The following is a 17,386-nucleotide window of genomic DNA, read 5'->3' as shown; positions in this document are numbered from 1 at the left end:
CATACGTTCGTATTTGTTGGCCAACAATCGTGTGGCCGTGTGTATGCAAGACAAGTTTGGGCCAACGCCCTTCGGACAAAATTCCACGGTTTTGTTGGCCAACAATCAGATCGTGTGTACGAGGCTTAAAAGTAATCATCCAGGACGTAATTTGCTTTAATTGTCGAAGTGGTGTTCCGGATGAAATTATATTTTTAAATAAAAATCCCCCTATAATACACAAGCTTAATGTATTCTAGTAAAGTTAGTCTGTAAACTAAGGTCCGTTTTGTTGGTTTATAGCAGTAGTTTGTTATTTTATAAACTTGCAGCAGGCCGTGGCCATCTTAAGTGTGGGCATCTGAAGCCAGACTGTATTTCTTCCTGGATCTCATCCTTGCAGATCTCGCACATGCTCAGTGCAGCACAAGCAGTGTAATAGGTTTCAGGTCAGGTTTCCATAGCAACGGCAGTGTCAGAGGAAGTTGCCGCCCCTTCCCAGAAGGCATTGTAAACAGGAAATGATGCGATGGGCCACGGCCAGGGAGGAGGAAGTGAAAAATGAATACAGCAGATATACAGGAGGTGCTGAGAAATTTTTTTTTTTTTAAATATCCAATTCGTTTACAGTGCACAGTTTAGTGAGGGATGCTGAAGAGTTGTAAAAGTGGGTGGAACTCCACTTTAAGGACTAGCACATCAAGCTTGTAACTTTCCGGCGTTTACTGAACTGTACCGCAATGCTAATTTGATTATTTCAGAAGTATGACCGTTCAAATCTATGTTGTGTGTGCAAATCAACAACATTTTTTTTTTTTTTTTTATCAGTTAAATGTAAAACCTTGTGGGCTGCCACACTAAACATAAAATAACCTAAATCCCCATGAAAATAATGAATAAAACTATAATCAGCTGCCCGCACTTCCCACACTTTCCCAAAATGTGATAATAACAATTTATATGACACAATGTGCAGCTCTAATAAAATGAACAGAAACTAAATGCAAACGCATAAAAACTATATATAGCGTCAATATATATATATATATATATAACGTGACATTGTATATATAAAAAATATAATAAAACATACAGTGCTCATGCTCCGTGAGTCACACTCAGTCCTTATTGGAATATTGAATTATTCAGTAAAAGTCCAAATAACATTTGACATGTGATAATAGTGTCTTCATGCGGTGTGCACACGACCCCCACCAGATGTACCCTCACCTTAAGGGCTTAAAAAAAAGCCTGTAAATTGATAACAATAGTCTGCAGCGATCCTCCTTTGTTTCCTTTATCCTATACAGATTTATGGAATATTGGTATGGACCGCAAGGCACCTGCTCCTCCCGGTGATAGCCCAGCTCAAAAGCCCCTATTTTCTCCTGGTATGTTCCGGACTCTTGTCATATTTATTACATGCAAAAAATGACAGAGGCATGCAATAGTGTGATAACGTTTAAAAAAGATTAATTACAAACAGAACTCCACATACATACAACTCACATTTCCAATAAATAAAAAACACCTTTAACCGCTTGCCACCCGACGGCTGTCATATGACGGTAGGGTTGCCACCTGTCCGGGATTCACCCGGACAGTCCGGGTTTTGAATCATTTGTCCGGGTTTCAGGTGGACTGAAAACCGGACAACATTATTCAGACCCGGCTGTGGCTTCCCAAGTAACCAAGACAGTCACACACAAATCTGTTGCCGTCCAGGAGCTGTGGGAAGCTGTCAGGGGGGGGGGGCAGGTTCGGCATCACTGGGGTGCAGGGTGATGTCAGCAAGGGCAATTTGGCCACACCCACGTTTTGCTGCGGCACGATATGTGCACCGCATCACTACTTTCCTCGGGGCACCCAAAGGTGTTCCAGACCGCTAAAGTGTTCAGGTTTGGATTGAAGAAATAGTGGCAACGCTATATGACGGCCAGGCGGCGCAGCTCTCGTTCTAGGAGGGCGTCATATGACACCCTCGCCCCCCCCCCTGCCCACCATCGGAGTCCACAGAGTTCCGCTTCTGGCTGCTCCTCCTGTACCTCCGCTGCCAGCCTGTTGCCGAACCCAGCCTGTGCATTGACCGGTCTTTAGCTCCTGCTCAGCATCCGTTGCCTGTGCCTCTGACTATCATCTGCTGTTTGAAGACTGCTAGCTTCCGGGAATATGGACTCCTGCACAGGCTCTCATACCACTCCGCACTCGTGTGCTTCCTGCCTGCTCTACCAGGGGCCGCGAGTCGGATACGTAAGGGAGCCTACCCTCTGCCCAAGTGGACTCTCCGGTCTGGTAAGTGAGAGACCTGACAGTCAGATTAGGTAACGGGAGAGACATTCCGTCAGCTGAATACTTACTGCGCAGGTTTGCTAATCTGACAGAACACCCGCAGTCATAAGGCGCCAGCGGACATCTTGCTACACCCAGCTTGAATTTCAGTCATTTATCGAATAAAGTGAGTGTATATAAATCAATATAGTTTTTAAATACTCATTTTTTCGGTATTAACCACTTCAGAGCCCCGGAGGATTTTAACCTCTTCCTGACCAGAGCACTTTTTGCTATTCGGCACTGCATCGATTTAACTGACAATTGCGCGGTCGTGCGACCTTGCACCCAAACAAAATTGACGTCCTTTTTCCCCACAAATAGAGCCTTCTTTTGGTGGTATTTGATCACCTCTGCGGTTTTTATTTTTGTGCTATAAACAAAAAAAGAGCAACAATTTTGAAAAAATGCAATTTTTTTAGTTTTTGCTATAATAAATATCCCCCAAAAATATATAAAAAAACAAATTTTTTCCTCAGTTTAGGCCAATATGTATTCTTCTACATATTTTTGGTAAAAAAAATCGCAATAAGCGTATATTGATTGGTTTGCGCAAAAGTTATAGTGTCTACAAAATAGGGCATAGTTTTATGGTATTTTTAATATCAATTTTTTTTTTTATTAGTAATGGCGGCGATCTGCAATTTTTATCGGGACTGCAACATTATGGCGGACAGATCAGACACTTTTGACACTATTTTGGGGCCATTGTCATTTATACAGCGATCAGTGCTTTAAAAATGAACTGATTACTGTCTAAATGACACTGGCAGGGAAGGGGTTAACCACTAGGGGGCGATGAAGGGGTTAAGTGTGTCCTAGGGAGTGATTCTAACTGTGGGGGGATGGGCTTCAAGTCACATGACAGCGATCACTGCTCCTGATGAGTTGAGTTGAGTTGAGAGGAATCTTAATCACTAGGCATCCCCACTATAGCCGAAAGACGGCTAAAGCGCGGACTCCATTTGCCAGGAGGGCGTTCCTGGATGTCCTCCTGTTTACTTCCGCGGGCGCGCACTGGGGAGATTCTGTGTTGGCCGTGTCCTTCGACACAGCCAATCACAGATCGTGCTAAATGGCCAATCACAGCAGCCATTTAGCACTCGATTGGAGTGTCCAATGAGAGATGATCTCATATGTAAACATATGAGATCATCTCTCATTGCCGGCTCTCCCTCCTCACACAGAGACAGCGTGTGAGGAGGGAGAGCAAACATCTGCTGCGTCAGTATAGAAAATACAGTACCTGTCAGTGCCATCTGTCCCCAGTGCCACGTATAAGTGCCATCTGTCATCAGTGTCACGTGTCAACAGTGCCATGTATTAGTGTCATCTGTCATCAGTGCCACGTATTAGTGCCATCTGTCATCAGTGCCACGTGTCATCAGTGCCACATATTAGTGCCATCTGTCATCAATGTCACGTGTCATCAGTGCCATCTGTCATCAGTGCCACCTGTCAGTGTCACGTGCCATCTTTTATCTGTGTCACGTGTCATCTGTGCCACGTATCAGTGCCATCTGTCATCAGTGTCATGTGTCATCAGTGCCACGTATTAGTGACATCTGTCATCATTGCCACATATTAGTGCCATCTGTCATCAGTGCCACGTATTACTGCCATCTGTCATCAGTGCCAGGTGTCATCAGTGCCACATATTAGTGCCATCTGTCATCAGTGTCATCAGTGCCACGTATCAATGCCATCTGTCATCAGTGCCACATCAGTGTCCCGTGTCATTGTCCTGGTGCTCCAGGGCCTTCAAAAATGTAATAGGAAGTCAACAACTTAGATGTGTAATTTATGCTCCTAGAACACCTGATGGTGCTCCCTGCATGTTGGGCCTCTCTATGTGGCCAGGCTGTGGAAAAGCATCACGCATGTGGTATCGCCATACTCGGGAGGAGTAGCAGAAGGTATTTTGGGGCGTTATTTGTGGTATACACATGCCATGTGAGAGAAATAACCTATTACAATGACAATTTTGTGGGAAAAAAAATCTTAATTTTGCAAAGAATTGTGGGAAAAAATGAAAACATCAAAAACCTCACCATGCATCTTACTAAATACCTTGCAATGTCTACTTTCAAAAAAGTGGTCATTTGGGGGGTATTTTTACTTTCCTGGCTTGTTCGGGTCTCAAGAAATGAGATAGGCCGTCAGTGATCAATTTTTTATGATTTGCACCACAGCTTGTAGACTCTCTAACTTTCACAAAAACCAAATAATATCCACTAATTTGGGTTATTTTTACCAAAGATATGTAGCAGTATAAATTGTGACCAAAATTTATGAAGAAAAATTAATAATTTGCAAAATTTTACCACAGAAACTAAGAAAAATGCGTTTTTTTTTTTTTCAAAATTTTCGGTCTTTTTTTCATTTCTAGAGCAAAAATAAAAAAACCCAGAGGTGATCAAATGCCACCAAAAGAAAGCTCTATTTGTATGAAAAAAAGGGCACAAAATTCATATGGGTACATTATTACATGACTGAGTAATTGTCATTTAAAGTGTGAGAGCACTGAAAGCTGAAAATTGGTCAGGTCACGAAGGGGGTTTAAGTGCCCAGTTGTCCAGTGGTTAATATAGCGCGGTCCATAGGCGTGCGCAGCCTATTGGATTAGGGTGTACACCCCAAAACTCAAACACACACGTGTGTGGGTATATATATATATATATATATATATATATATATATATATATATATAGACATATATACAGACACACACTTTTAAATAAATGTAAACAAACATTTTGAAATGTGTTTAAACTATTTTTAATATATCAATACATTTTACATCTTATGGCAGAGCTGGTCAGAGGGAGAAAGTGGGGGTAAGAGAGGGGGGAGATAGGAACAGTTGGCAGTGGTGGTGGGGGTGATCAGTGGCAGTGCTGGAGAGGGGGGGTGATCAGTGGCAGTGCTGGAGAGGGGGGGTGATCAGTGGCAGTGCTGGAGAGAGGGGGGTGATCAGTGGCAGTGCTAAGGGGTTGATGGGATCAGTGGCAGTTGTGGTGGGGGATAATGGGATCAGTGGCAGTACTAGGGTGGGATGAGTGGAAGTGGTGGGGATCAGTGGCAGTGCTAGGGGATTGATGGGATCAGTGGCAGTGCTGGGGGGGATGGGATCAGTGGTAGTGTTAGAAAGTTAATGGGATCAGTGGTGTTGATGGTGGTTGTGGTGGGGGGGTAATGGGATCAGTAGCAGTACTGGGGGGAATAGGATGAGGGGCAAGGTTGGGGGGGATCATTGGCAGTGCTGGGGGTTGATGGGATTAGTGGCAGTGGTGGGGGTTGTGGTGGGGGGGATGAGTGGCAGTACTGGGGGGATGAGTGGCAGTGGAAGGGGGGATCAGTAGCAATGCTGGGGGGGTTTGGATGAGTTGCAGTGTTGAGGGGCATGAGATCAGTGGCAGCAGTGGTGGAGGGGTGGGATCAGTGACAGGATGATTGGCAGTGCTGGGGGGCATGGGATTAGTGGCAGTGCTGAGTGGGGGAGATAGGATGAGTGGCAGTTCTGGGGGGCATGGGATTAGTGGCAGTGCTGAGTGGGGGAGATAGGATGAGTGGCAGTTCTGGGGGGCATGGGATTAGTGGCAGTGCTGAGTGGGGGAGATAGGATGAGTGGCAGTGCTGGGGGGCATGGCAGCAGTGTGGTGTGGGGATGGGATCGGTGGCAGTGCTGGGTGGGGGGATGGATGGGATCGGTGGCAGTGCTGGATGGGGGGATGGATGGGATCAGTGGCAGTGCTGGGTGGGGGGGATGGATGGGATCGGTGGCAGTGCTGGATGGGGGGGTGGATGGGATCAGTGGCAGTGCTGGGTGGGGGGATGGATGGGATCGGTGGCAGTGCTGGGTGGGGGGATGGATGGGATCGGTGGCAGTGCTGGATGGGGGGATGGATGGGATCAGTGGCAGTGCTGGGTAGGGGGATGGATGGGATCGGTGGCAATCACTAGCTCTCAGTGTGCTTGCTGTGTCTCCGGCTTCCTCCAGGCTTCACGTGTTTCCTCACACAGTGAAGACCTCCTCCGCTCTTCCTACTGGATCAGCTGGCTATTGCAGTCCTCCGAAAGCCATGCCCCATCTGCCTGCAGCTGTAAATGCAATGGGCGGAGCCGCGGAGAAGCTGGGTGGGCGGTTACTTAGAACAAAAGAGTCAGGGGGAGCCAGCAGTTCTAGTACAGTAGCCGATGGAAACATAGAGCACCAGGCTGGATGAGAGGGGCAGCGGGGCTGAATATAGAACAACCGATGCTCTGCATTTTCCTCCATGCAGCCCCTGAATGCTCGCTTCTCCTCCTCTTCCTCTCGAAGGCATTCAACGGCTGTAGGGTGGAAAATGCAGAGGATCAGTTGTTGTATATGCCGCCTGCTGCCCCTCTCATCCAGGTGTAGACAAGTATGTGGGATTAGGGTGTGCCCAGGCACACCCGGCACCCCCCTGCACATGCCTATGGCGCGGTCTTACCCCGAAGGGTCCCGACACGCATAGCAAAGATCCTGGAAAGAGAGGGCCCAGGGACCAGAAGCAGCACAGAGCGGCTGAAGGGTAGAAGAGAGAGACTACGTAGGAAACGCCTGCGTGAAAAGCCAAGTCTTCAGTAACCCGCAGAAGACGCGAATAGTGGGGGCCTCCTGGAGCTCGACAGGAAGGCTATTCCATAGTACGGCAGCCTGGTGGGAGAAGGCCCGACCACCATGCCGGATCTTCTTGGGCACCGAGATGTAGAGGAGATCTCTGCCGGTAGATCTGAGTGATGTGACAAGAGCTCGTTTATGAAAACGAGAGCAGAGATAGCTTGGAGCCAGGCCTCTCATAATCATAAACATAATACATCCTACCTTAAATAAGATGTGATAGTGAACCGGCAGCCAATGCAAGGCGCGGAGGACAGGGGTGATATGATCCCTCAATGGGACATCCATGAGCAGCCTAGCCACAGCATTTTGAATAAGTTGAAGCTTCTGCACTAGCATCTTTGGCAATCCCAAATAAAGAGAGTTGCAGTAGTCCAGGCAGCTACCTATCGTGGCACAGATGACAGTTTTTCTGTCCAAGATATCCAGATATTTAAACAACCCCCTCAGGAGTTTTAGCTGCCAGTGACATGCAATGACGACCTTTTTTACCTGAGGAGCCAGAGTTAAACCTGAATCTAGGACGAATCCCAGATCACAGACCTGGGGGGCCGCCTGATGACAGGGAGAAGTGATCTCTGTCATGTCACAAGGCAGAACAGGGCGATGCCTTGTTTAAATAGGCACTTCCCCATTCTGTGGCTCCGTGACACGATCGCCGGGAGACCAGAGCACATCGAGTCCGCCGGTCCCGCGGGCAGGGTCACGCTGTACGCGGCGGGCGCGCGCACCCGCTAGCCCCTCCGATTAAAGGGGATATACAGGTACACCCATTTGCCCACCGCAGCCATTGTGCCGACGTATATCGGCGTGCAGCGGTCAGCAAGTGGTTAATATTGATATTCAATACTTCATATTGATGAGAGAATTTCCAAGAAAGTCCGTTCAGTTCTTGTGTAAAATCTCAAAAATTGATTTAATAATAAAAATAGCAAAATATTACAAGAACATTATCAAAATGTAGAATGTAAAAATATCATTAATAAAGTGTTATATTATTAAAATGAAGATTGAATCAGATGTGTGTGTGTAGATGTGGCAGCAATGTCTCATGGTGTCTGCCGCAAATCTGCCTTTTCTGTCCTTTGTTACTAGCTTTTTATGCCTAAAAACTGACCCCCACTTTATCTTTGAAAGGGCTGGTTTAAAGCTTCTCTGAGCTTTCTTGTTCTACAGAAAACCGCAGGCTTTTAATGAGGCATAGCTTCCCTCCCACCTCTCACGCAAGGGTGGGGGTTGACATTCCTGAGGATTAGGCAAGAACTTAAAAAAGTAAAACCATTTAACTTATACAATATAAGTTCCCTTTAACTTCTAAATCAAATACTACATATATCAGTATGTATATTATATTTATTTAAAACCCAATGTTAATAAAAATATCCTAATCAAGAAATATTGTAGTATAAATAAATTATGATCTTAACTAAAACTTTTGCATCTTAACCTCCCTGGCGGTATTCCCGAGTCTGGCTGGGTGGAATTTCAGTACCAAAAGCGGTAACCCCGAGCCAGACTCGGGATTGCATCGCAGGATCCAGGAAGAGCGTACTTACCTTGTCCCCAGGATCCTGCAATGTCTCCCCGCAGTGTGAGCGAGCCGTCCTCCGCTAGATCTATCACAGAAGCTGGGCTCCGTTCCCTGTGAGCGTGGCGATGCACGGGGACGCAGAACGGCGCCAAACTCAAAACGTAAAACACACACTACGTGTACGGTACACTGTAGTCTTACAGATTACATTACTGTGTCAATTTATTTCAACTGGGCATTCTGGGACTGTGACGTTTTAGGGGGCTTGGTCACCGGGTGATGTTGACCACGCCCCCTTATGACGGCACAGTCCCAGCGTGCCCCGGGACAGTGACCTCATAAGGGGGCGGGGTCACCGCCTATATAAGTCCATTGCGGAGCGCTCAGAGAGAATTCCAGCCAGAGAGAGCGTTGTGTCAACATCGGAAGAAGAGAAGAGGGAAGAAGACAAGAAGGCAGAAGGTAGAAGTCTGGGCCACCGCTAGCAAAAGAGCTGCAGAAGGTAGCGGAGGAGCCGGCAGAAGATAAGGACACCGGGAGAAGACGCCGGAGAGACCCCCGAAGTCAGAAGAAGACCCCCCAAGTCGGATGAAGACCCCGGAGCTGCCTAATAAATTACTTTATAAAACCTGTGTAGTGTGTTTTTTCATTGACACTTTTTTCCCTAGGTGAATGGGTAGGGGTACGATGTACCCCATACTCATTCACAAAGGGTGGGGGGCCGGGATCTGGGGGCCCCCTTATTAAAGGGGGCTCCCGGATTCCGATAAGCCCCCGCACGCAGACCCCGACAACCAACGTCCAGGGTTGTCGGGAAGAGGCCCTGCAGCCACTGTGCCCATCACCAATTACAGCCACTGTGCCCACCAATTGCAGCCGCTGTGCCCATCAAATGCTGCCACTGTGCCCATTAATTGCAGCCACCGTACCCATCAAATGCAGCCACTGTGCCCATCAAATGCAGCCATTGTGCCCATCAATTGCAACCTCTGTGCGCATCAAATGCAGCCATTGTGCCCACCAAATGCAGCCACTGTGCCCATGAATTGCAAGCACTGTGCCCATCAAATGCAGCCACTATGCCATCAGTTGCAGTCATTGTGCCCACCAAATGTAGCCACTGTGCCCGTCAATTGCAGACACTGTGCCATCAAATGCAACCACTGTACCCATCAAATGCAGCCACTGTGCCATCAATTGCAGCCACTGTGCCACTAAAGGCAGCCAGCGTGCCATCAAATGCAGCTACTGTGCCCACCAAATGCAGCCACTGTGCCCATCAAATGCAGCCACTGTGCCCATCAATTGCAGCCACTGTGCTTTCAAATGCAGCCACTGTGCCATCAAATGCAGCCACTGTGCCCACCAAATGCAGCCACTGTCCCCATCAAATTCAGCCACTGTGCCATCAATTGCAGCTACTGTGCCCACCAATTGCAGCCACTGTGCCCATCAATTGCAGCCACTGTGCCACTAAAGGCAGCCAGCGTGCCATCAAATGCAGCTACTGTGCCCACCAATTACAGCCACTGTGCCCCCCAATTGCAGCCACTGTGCCCATCAAATGCTGCCACTGTGCCCATTAATTGCATCCTCTGTGTCCATCAAATGCAGCCACTGTGCCCATCATATACAGCCACTGTGCCATCAATTGCAGCCACTGTGCCCATCAAATGCAGTCACTGTGCCATCAAATGCAGCCACTGTGCCCATCAATTGTAGCCACTGTGCCCACCAAATGCAGCCACTGTGCCCATGAATTGTAACCTCTGTGCGCATTAATTGCAGCCACTGTGCCCACCAAATGCAGCCACTGTGCCCACCAATTGCAACCACTGTGCCCACCAATTGCAACCACTGTGCCCATCAAATGCAGCCACTATGCCATCAATTGCAGCCATTGTGCCCACCAAATGTAGCCACTGTGCCCATCAATTGCAGGCACTGTGCCATCAAATGCAACCACTGTGCCCATCAAATGTAGCCACTGTGCCATCAATTGCAGCCACTGTGCCCCCCAAATTCAGCCACTGTGCCATCAATTGCAGCCACTGTGCCCACCAAATGCAGCCACTGTGCCCATCAATTGCAGCCACTGTGCCCATCAATTGCAGCCACTGTGTCATCAATTGCAGCCACTGTGCCCATCACTTACAGCCGTTGTGCCCATCAAATGCAGCCACTGTGCCATCAATTGCAGCCACTGTGTCATCAATTGCAGCCACTGTGCCCATCACTTACAGCCGTTGTGCCCATCAAATGCATCCACTGTGCCATCAATTGCAGCCACTGGGCCCATCAAATGCAGCCACTGCGCCTTCAATTGCAGACACTGTGCCCACCAAATGGAGCCACTGTGCCCATCTATTGGAGCCACTGTGCCCATCAAATTCAGCCACTGCACCCACCAGTTGCAGCCACATTTGATGGCACAGTGGCTGCAATTGATGGGCACAGTGGCTGCATTTGATGGGTACAGTGGCTGCCCTTTGATGGGCACAGTAGTTTAATTTGGTGGGCACAGCGGCTGCATTTGGTGGGCACAATGGCTGCAATTGATGGCACAGTGGCTGCATTTGATGGGCACAATGGATGCATTTGATGGCACAGTGTCTGCAATTGATGGGCACAGTGGCTACATTTGGTGGGAACAATGGCTGCAATTGATGGCATAGTGGTTGCATTTGATGGGCACAGTGGTTGCAATTCATGGGCACAGTGGCTGCATTTGGTGGGCACAGTGGCTGCATTTGATGCGCACAGAGGTTGCAATTCATGGGCACAGTGGCTACATTTGGTGGGCACAGTGGCTACAATTGATGGGCACAGTGGCTGCATTTGATGGGCACAGTGGCTGCAATTGATGGCACAGTGGCTGCATAGGATGGGCACAGTGGCTGCATTTGATGGACACAGAGGCTGCAATTAATGGGCACAGTGGCAGCATTTGGTGGGCACAGTGGCTGCATTTGATGGCACGGTGGCTGCATTTGATGGCACAGTGGCTACAATTGATGGTAATTAAGAAAATGGTGGAATCAACCTGCGCTAATGAGCAATACGTGATAGGAAAATATATATGTACAAAAAGTGCAGCTGCAAATAAAACTCCAAATATCTATGAAGTGGTAAACATATAAATAAACTTAATTGCGCTAGCAGTGAAAAAATTGGAAAGTGCTTAGGAGACACAATGTGTATGTGAATCCCACCCAAAATAACAATAAGTGCATAGAATCCTTATTCAGAAATACAAAAAATATGTGTTAAAAAGTCAGTAATCATAGACCGAAAACACTTATAATCAGTCCATAATAAAATGAATTGTATTGGATAAAAAGAAAAAAAGAAAAAAGTCCGCTTAATATGTTTCATCACCAAGCACTAAGGACTGATGAGCCGAAGTACTTCTTATCAGATGTACATTGATTGCAGAAAGAAGAGTAATAGGTGTGCGCTTACCCCAAATGTTGGACCTCCACTGTGGCAAGGTCTTATGGGCTTGCAGATTTCACCCTCTGCGGGGACAAGATGTTGATCTCCAGGTCTTGGCAGCGTATACCGCCGACTTCCGTGTGGTCTGGATAGCCCAACTGCTCCAACATCAGAGGGGGGACTCAGGAATGGAAGAGCCCATATATAAGAAAAAAAGTATAAGGAGAAGAAACTCCAATAGTGTGATAACGTTTAGGGTTTTATTGGTTAAAATAAACCACAAGTAAATATTAAAAGATTCCAGTAAAAAAGTAGTATCATAAAAAAGCCGGCATAATCAAAGGCAGAACGCCCGTGCAAATAAACACTTCGGAACACGTGATGGCAAGCACGTGTTCCAATGTTTTTTCAAAATTTAGTAGGGTATTATAGATGTAGGAAATGTGCGGTTTGTACGGTTAATGCCATCAAAGACCGGAAAGTAACGCATTTCCATGCGACTAGTACCTCACAAACCTTCTCAATAAAATCATTCATTACGTGCTCTACTACCCATGTAGTGTATCTTTTGACCTGTCCGTGCGGGTTTCAGTACGTGGGACGTACTGTCCGCCCTCTTCAGGTCAGGTTAAACGAACACATTAGCAACATCAGGAGAGGATTTATAGGACATCCAGTATCCAAACATTACCTGAATGTACATGATAGAGACCCTAGAGGCACACAATTTGTGGGTATCGATAGGTTGAGTGTTCCCTGGAGAGGAGGACCCAAGAGAAGAGCTATATCCAAGCTTGAAATGGGGTGGATATTCAAGATGGGGTGTCTTAAACCACGAGGGCTTAATGTTGACATTGAGATCAATGCGTTTATTGATAACGCATGATACAATGGATAATATAATGTCACATAGGCTCCCTGCTATGGGAGTTATCCCTATGAGGTAATTAGAACCCCCCATTAAGAAACGTCCATAGGCATTGGAATCGCTCTATTATATACCCTTAAGATTCATTGTTTTTTCTTCCGTTTTTTAACTTCTGAAATTGTAAAAGGATGGACTGAGTCCTGCTCTGGCTGTCAAGTTAAAATTTGAACCATTTTGGTGCGGGTAAGATTCAAAAGATATAATGGTCCCATTCTTATCTATTATTGAACTTCTGATTTTGCTTACATATAATCTCAATCAATGGATTTGTACCCCCTTACAATATTTGTTGGGTATTCTCCTTTTTAAACATACAGTACATTAGGATAAAATTAAAATAAAAATTTAAATATTGCACTAAGTGGACTGTAAAACTTTGCGGATTGCCGCCACGCATATTTTATGTACTGTTGGAGTGGCCTTTTTTAACTTTAAGTGTAACATCAACGTTTTTTCTAAAAATGAGCTTTGATCCATTCAGGACCGGAAGTCTCGGGTATACCACGGGCGTCTGTCTCTAGAATCCATCTGGGGTACACGCTCGAACTCTTCCGGTTTCCGATTAGTCTGCCTCTATAGGAGTGTTTTCATCGTCAGCCAGATCGAGGCTTGGTTTATTCTTGCGCATGCCTGTTAGTACGTCAGGCGGGCGCCAGAATGAGGTTTGGTCACACTTCCTGGTTTGTTTTTTGTTCTCATTCTTTATGTATGTTCCGCCCTGTGGGCGGTCTTTAATGGCGGCCCCGTCGAATCTCCACACATGCCCTGTTGAATGACGGACATGGGTGGAGATGAGGGCGTGGCTACAATCTTGTCTACTGATATATAAGGTGATGGTTCATTGCGTCGCCCGTGCCCCGTAGAAGACGTCACGTATGACGAAACATGTAAAGAGGGCGTGGCCTCGCAGTGCTTGCCATCACGTGTTCCGAAGTGTTTATTTGCACGGGCGTTCTGCCTTTGATTATGCCGGCTTTTTTATGATACTACTTTTTTACTGGAATCTTTTAATATTTACTTGTGCTTTATTTTAACCAATAAAACCCTAAACGTTATCACACTATTGGAGTTTCTTCTCCTTATACTTTTTTTCTTATATATGGGCTCTTCCATTCCTGAGTCCCCCCTCTGATGTTGGAGCAGTTGGGCTATCCAGACCACACGGAAGTCGGCGGTATACGCTGCCAAGACCTGGAGATCAACATCTTGTCCCCGCAGAGGGTGAAATCTGCAAGCCCATAAGACCTTGCCACAGTGGAGGTCCAACATTTGGGGTAAGCGCACACCTATTACTCTTCTTTCTGCAATCAATGTACATCTGATAAGAAGTACTTTGGCTCATCAGTCCTTAGTGCTTGGTGATGAAACATATTAAGCGGACTTTTTTCTTTTTTTCTTTTTATCCAATACAATTCATTTTATTATGGACTGATTATAAGTGTTTTCGGTCTATGATTACTGACTTTTTAACACATATTTTTTGTATTTCTGAATAAGGATTCTATGCACTTATTGTTATTTTGGGTGGGATTCACATACACATTGTGTCTCCTAAGCACTTTCCAATTTTTTCACTGCTAGCGCAATTAAGTTTATTTATACAATTGATGGCACAGTGACTGCATTTGATGGGCACAGTGGCTGTAATTGATGGCACAGTGGCTGCATAGGATGGGCACAGTGGCTGCATTTGATGGACACAGAGGCTGCAATTAATGGGCACAGTGGCAGCATTTGATGGGCACAGTGGCTGCAATTGGGGGGCACAGTGGCTGTAATTGGTGATGGGCACAGTGGCTGCATTTGGTGGGCACAGTTGCTGCATTTGATGGCACAGTGGCTGCATTTGATGGCACAGTGGCTGCAATTGATGGGCATAGTGGCTGCAATTGATGGGCACAGTGGCTGCAATTGGTGGGAACAGTGGCTGCAATTGATGACACAGTGGCTGAATTTGATGGGGACAGTGGCTGCATTTGGTGGGCACAGTGGCTGCATTTGATGGCACAGTGGCTGCATTTGATGGCACAGTGGCTGCAATTGATGGGCACAGTGGCTGCATTTAATGGGCACAATAGTTTAATTTGGTGGGCACAGTGGCTGCATTTGGTGGGCACAGTGGCTGTATTTGATGGCACAGTGGCTGCATTTGATGGCACAGTGGCTGCAATTGATGGGCATAGTGGCTGCAATTGATGGGCACAGTGGCTGCAATTGGTGGGAACAGTGGCTGCAATTGATGACACAGTGGCTGAATGTGATGGGGACAGTGGCTGCATTTGGTGGGCACAGTGGCTGCATTTGATGGCACAGTGGCTGCATTTGATGGCACAGTGGCTGCAATTGATGGGCACAGTGGCTGCATTTAATGGGCACAATAGTTTAATTTGGTGGGCACAGTGGCTGCATTTGATGGGCACAGTGGCTGCAATTGATGGCGCAGTGGCTGCATTTGATGGGCACAGTGGTTGCATTTGATGGCACAGTGGCTGCATTTGATGGGCACAGTGGTTGCATTTGATGGCACAGTGTCTGCAATTGATGGGCACAGTGGTTACATTTGGTGGGCACAATGACTGCAATTGATGGCATAGTGGCTGCATTTGATGGGCACAGTGGCTGCAATTAATGGGCACAGTGGCTGCAATTGATGGGCACAGTGGCTGCATTTGATGGGCACAGTGGCTGCAATTGATGGGCACAGTGGCTGCATTTGATGGGCACAGTGGCTGCAATTGATGGGCACAGTGGCTGCAATTGATGGCACAGTGGCTGCATTTGATGGGCACATTGGCTGCAATTGGTGGGCACAGTGGCTGTAATTGGTGATGGGCACAGTGGCTGCAGGGTAACAGCTGGCGCACGCGGAGATTGGTGGTGCGGCGTGTCAGTCTGGCACACCGCAACTCCAATCTTGGTAAAGAGTCTGACGGAGATTCTTTACCACGCGATAAGCTGTGTCCGATCACAGCTGATCATGATGTAAACAGGAAGAGCCGTGTATCGGATTTTCCTCACTCACGTCTGACAGACGTGAGTAGAAGAGAGCCGATCGGCTGCTCTCCTGACAGTGGGGGTCTGCGCTGATTGATTATCAGTGCAGCCACCCCCCCTCCCCTGAGAATGCCCACCCAGGACCACCAGCGATGTCACCAGGACCACCAGGGATGGCCACCACTTCTGACCACCAGGTATGCCACCCATGGCAGATGCAGGGATGCCAATCAGTGCCCAAAAATGGTGCCAATTTGTGCCCAAAAATTATGCCACACAGTGCCCATCAGTAATGTCTGCCAGTGCCTCCATATCAGTGATGCCCATCAGTAACGCCTGCCAGTGACTCCATATCAGTGCTGCCCATTGGTGCCATCTATCAGTGTCCATCAGTGCCACCCATTAGTGTCCATCAGTGCCACCTATCAGTGCCTATCTGTGCCCATCAGTGCCATCTATCAGTGCCCATCAGTGCCACCTATCAGTCTACATCAGTGGCACCTATCAGTCCCCATCAGTGCAACTCATAAGTATCCATCAGTGCAGCCTTTCAGTGCCCATCACTGACGCCTATCAGTGCCCATCAGTGCCACCTATGAATGCCTATCAGTGCCACCTATGAGTGCCCATCAGTGCCACCTATCAGTGCTGCATATTAGTGCCCGTTATCAGTGCCCATCAATGCCACCTCATTGGTGCCACCTCATCAGTGCCCATCAGTGCCGCCTTATCAGTGCCCGTCGGTGCAGCCTCATTAGTGCCCATCAGTGAAGGAGAAAACTTACTTATTTACAAAATTTTATAACAGATATGAAGAAAAACTTTATTTTTTCAAAATATTCAGCTTTTTTTATTTGTTTAGCAAAAAATAAAACCCCCAGTGGTGATCAAATACCACCAAAAGAAAGCTCTATTTGTGGGAACAAAATGCTAGAAATTTCATTTGGGTACAGTGTAGCATGACCGCGTAATTGTCATTCAAAGTGTGACAGCGCTGAAAGCTGAAAATTGGCCTGGGCAGGAAGGGAGGAAAGTGCCTGGTATTGAAGCGGTTAAATACCTAGAGTCAGCCTTGCTGGGGAGGGGTTGTCGGGTGGAAGAACTGGGAGATGGAGTACTAGCTGTTGTGGCCCTTGTCCCCAGTCTGGGGGGGGTGACCTTGGGCTGGAGCTTGGGAGTGGAAGGGACCCTTATACAAACCACAGGGGTGCCCTGACCAGGAGAGGGCAGAGGAAGATACTGCCAGGCAAAGTCTTCAGGAGGGATCCACCAGGGGTCAGTGAGTGGGAGGCACAGCATCAGTGCATGCATAGTAGTGCCTCCTCATCAGTGCCACCTCATCAGTGCCACCTCATCAGTGCTCTTCAGTGCCGTTTCATCAGTGCCCATCACTGCAGCCTATAAGTGCCCGTCAATGCCACCTCATCAGTGCTGCCAATCAGTGCCCATCAGTGCTGCCAATCATTGCCCATCTGTGCTGCCAATCAGTGCTGCCAATCAGTGCCAACTCATCAGTGAAGGAGAAAAATTACTTATTTACTAAATT

At 47.4% G+C, this 17,386-nt stretch overlaps 1 protein-coding gene across 1 annotated transcript in view; it reads right to left on the bottom strand.

The window, feature by feature from the left end:
• The window catches only part of LOC141117411 (alpha-1-antitrypsin-like), a 53,961-nt gene extending 41,998 nt beyond the window's left edge, over positions 1 to 11,963 (bottom strand). The window contains exon 1 of the mRNA XM_073610266.1: positions 11,946 to 11,963. The gene's annotated coding sequence lies outside the window, so the exon portion shown is untranslated. The remainder of the gene's footprint in view (positions 1 to 11,945) is intronic.
• Positions 11,964 to 17,386: the final 5,423 nt, after the last annotated feature.

Source organism: Aquarana catesbeiana, linkage group LG13 (assembly GCF_042186555.1).
Source record: "Aquarana catesbeiana isolate 2022-GZ linkage group LG13, ASM4218655v1, whole genome shotgun sequence".
Classification (NCBI taxonomy): domain Eukaryota; kingdom Metazoa; phylum Chordata; class Amphibia; order Anura; family Ranidae; genus Aquarana; species Aquarana catesbeiana.
The sequence above is the reverse complement of the archived record's forward strand: the minus strand, read 5'-3'. Positions and strand labels throughout refer to the sequence as shown.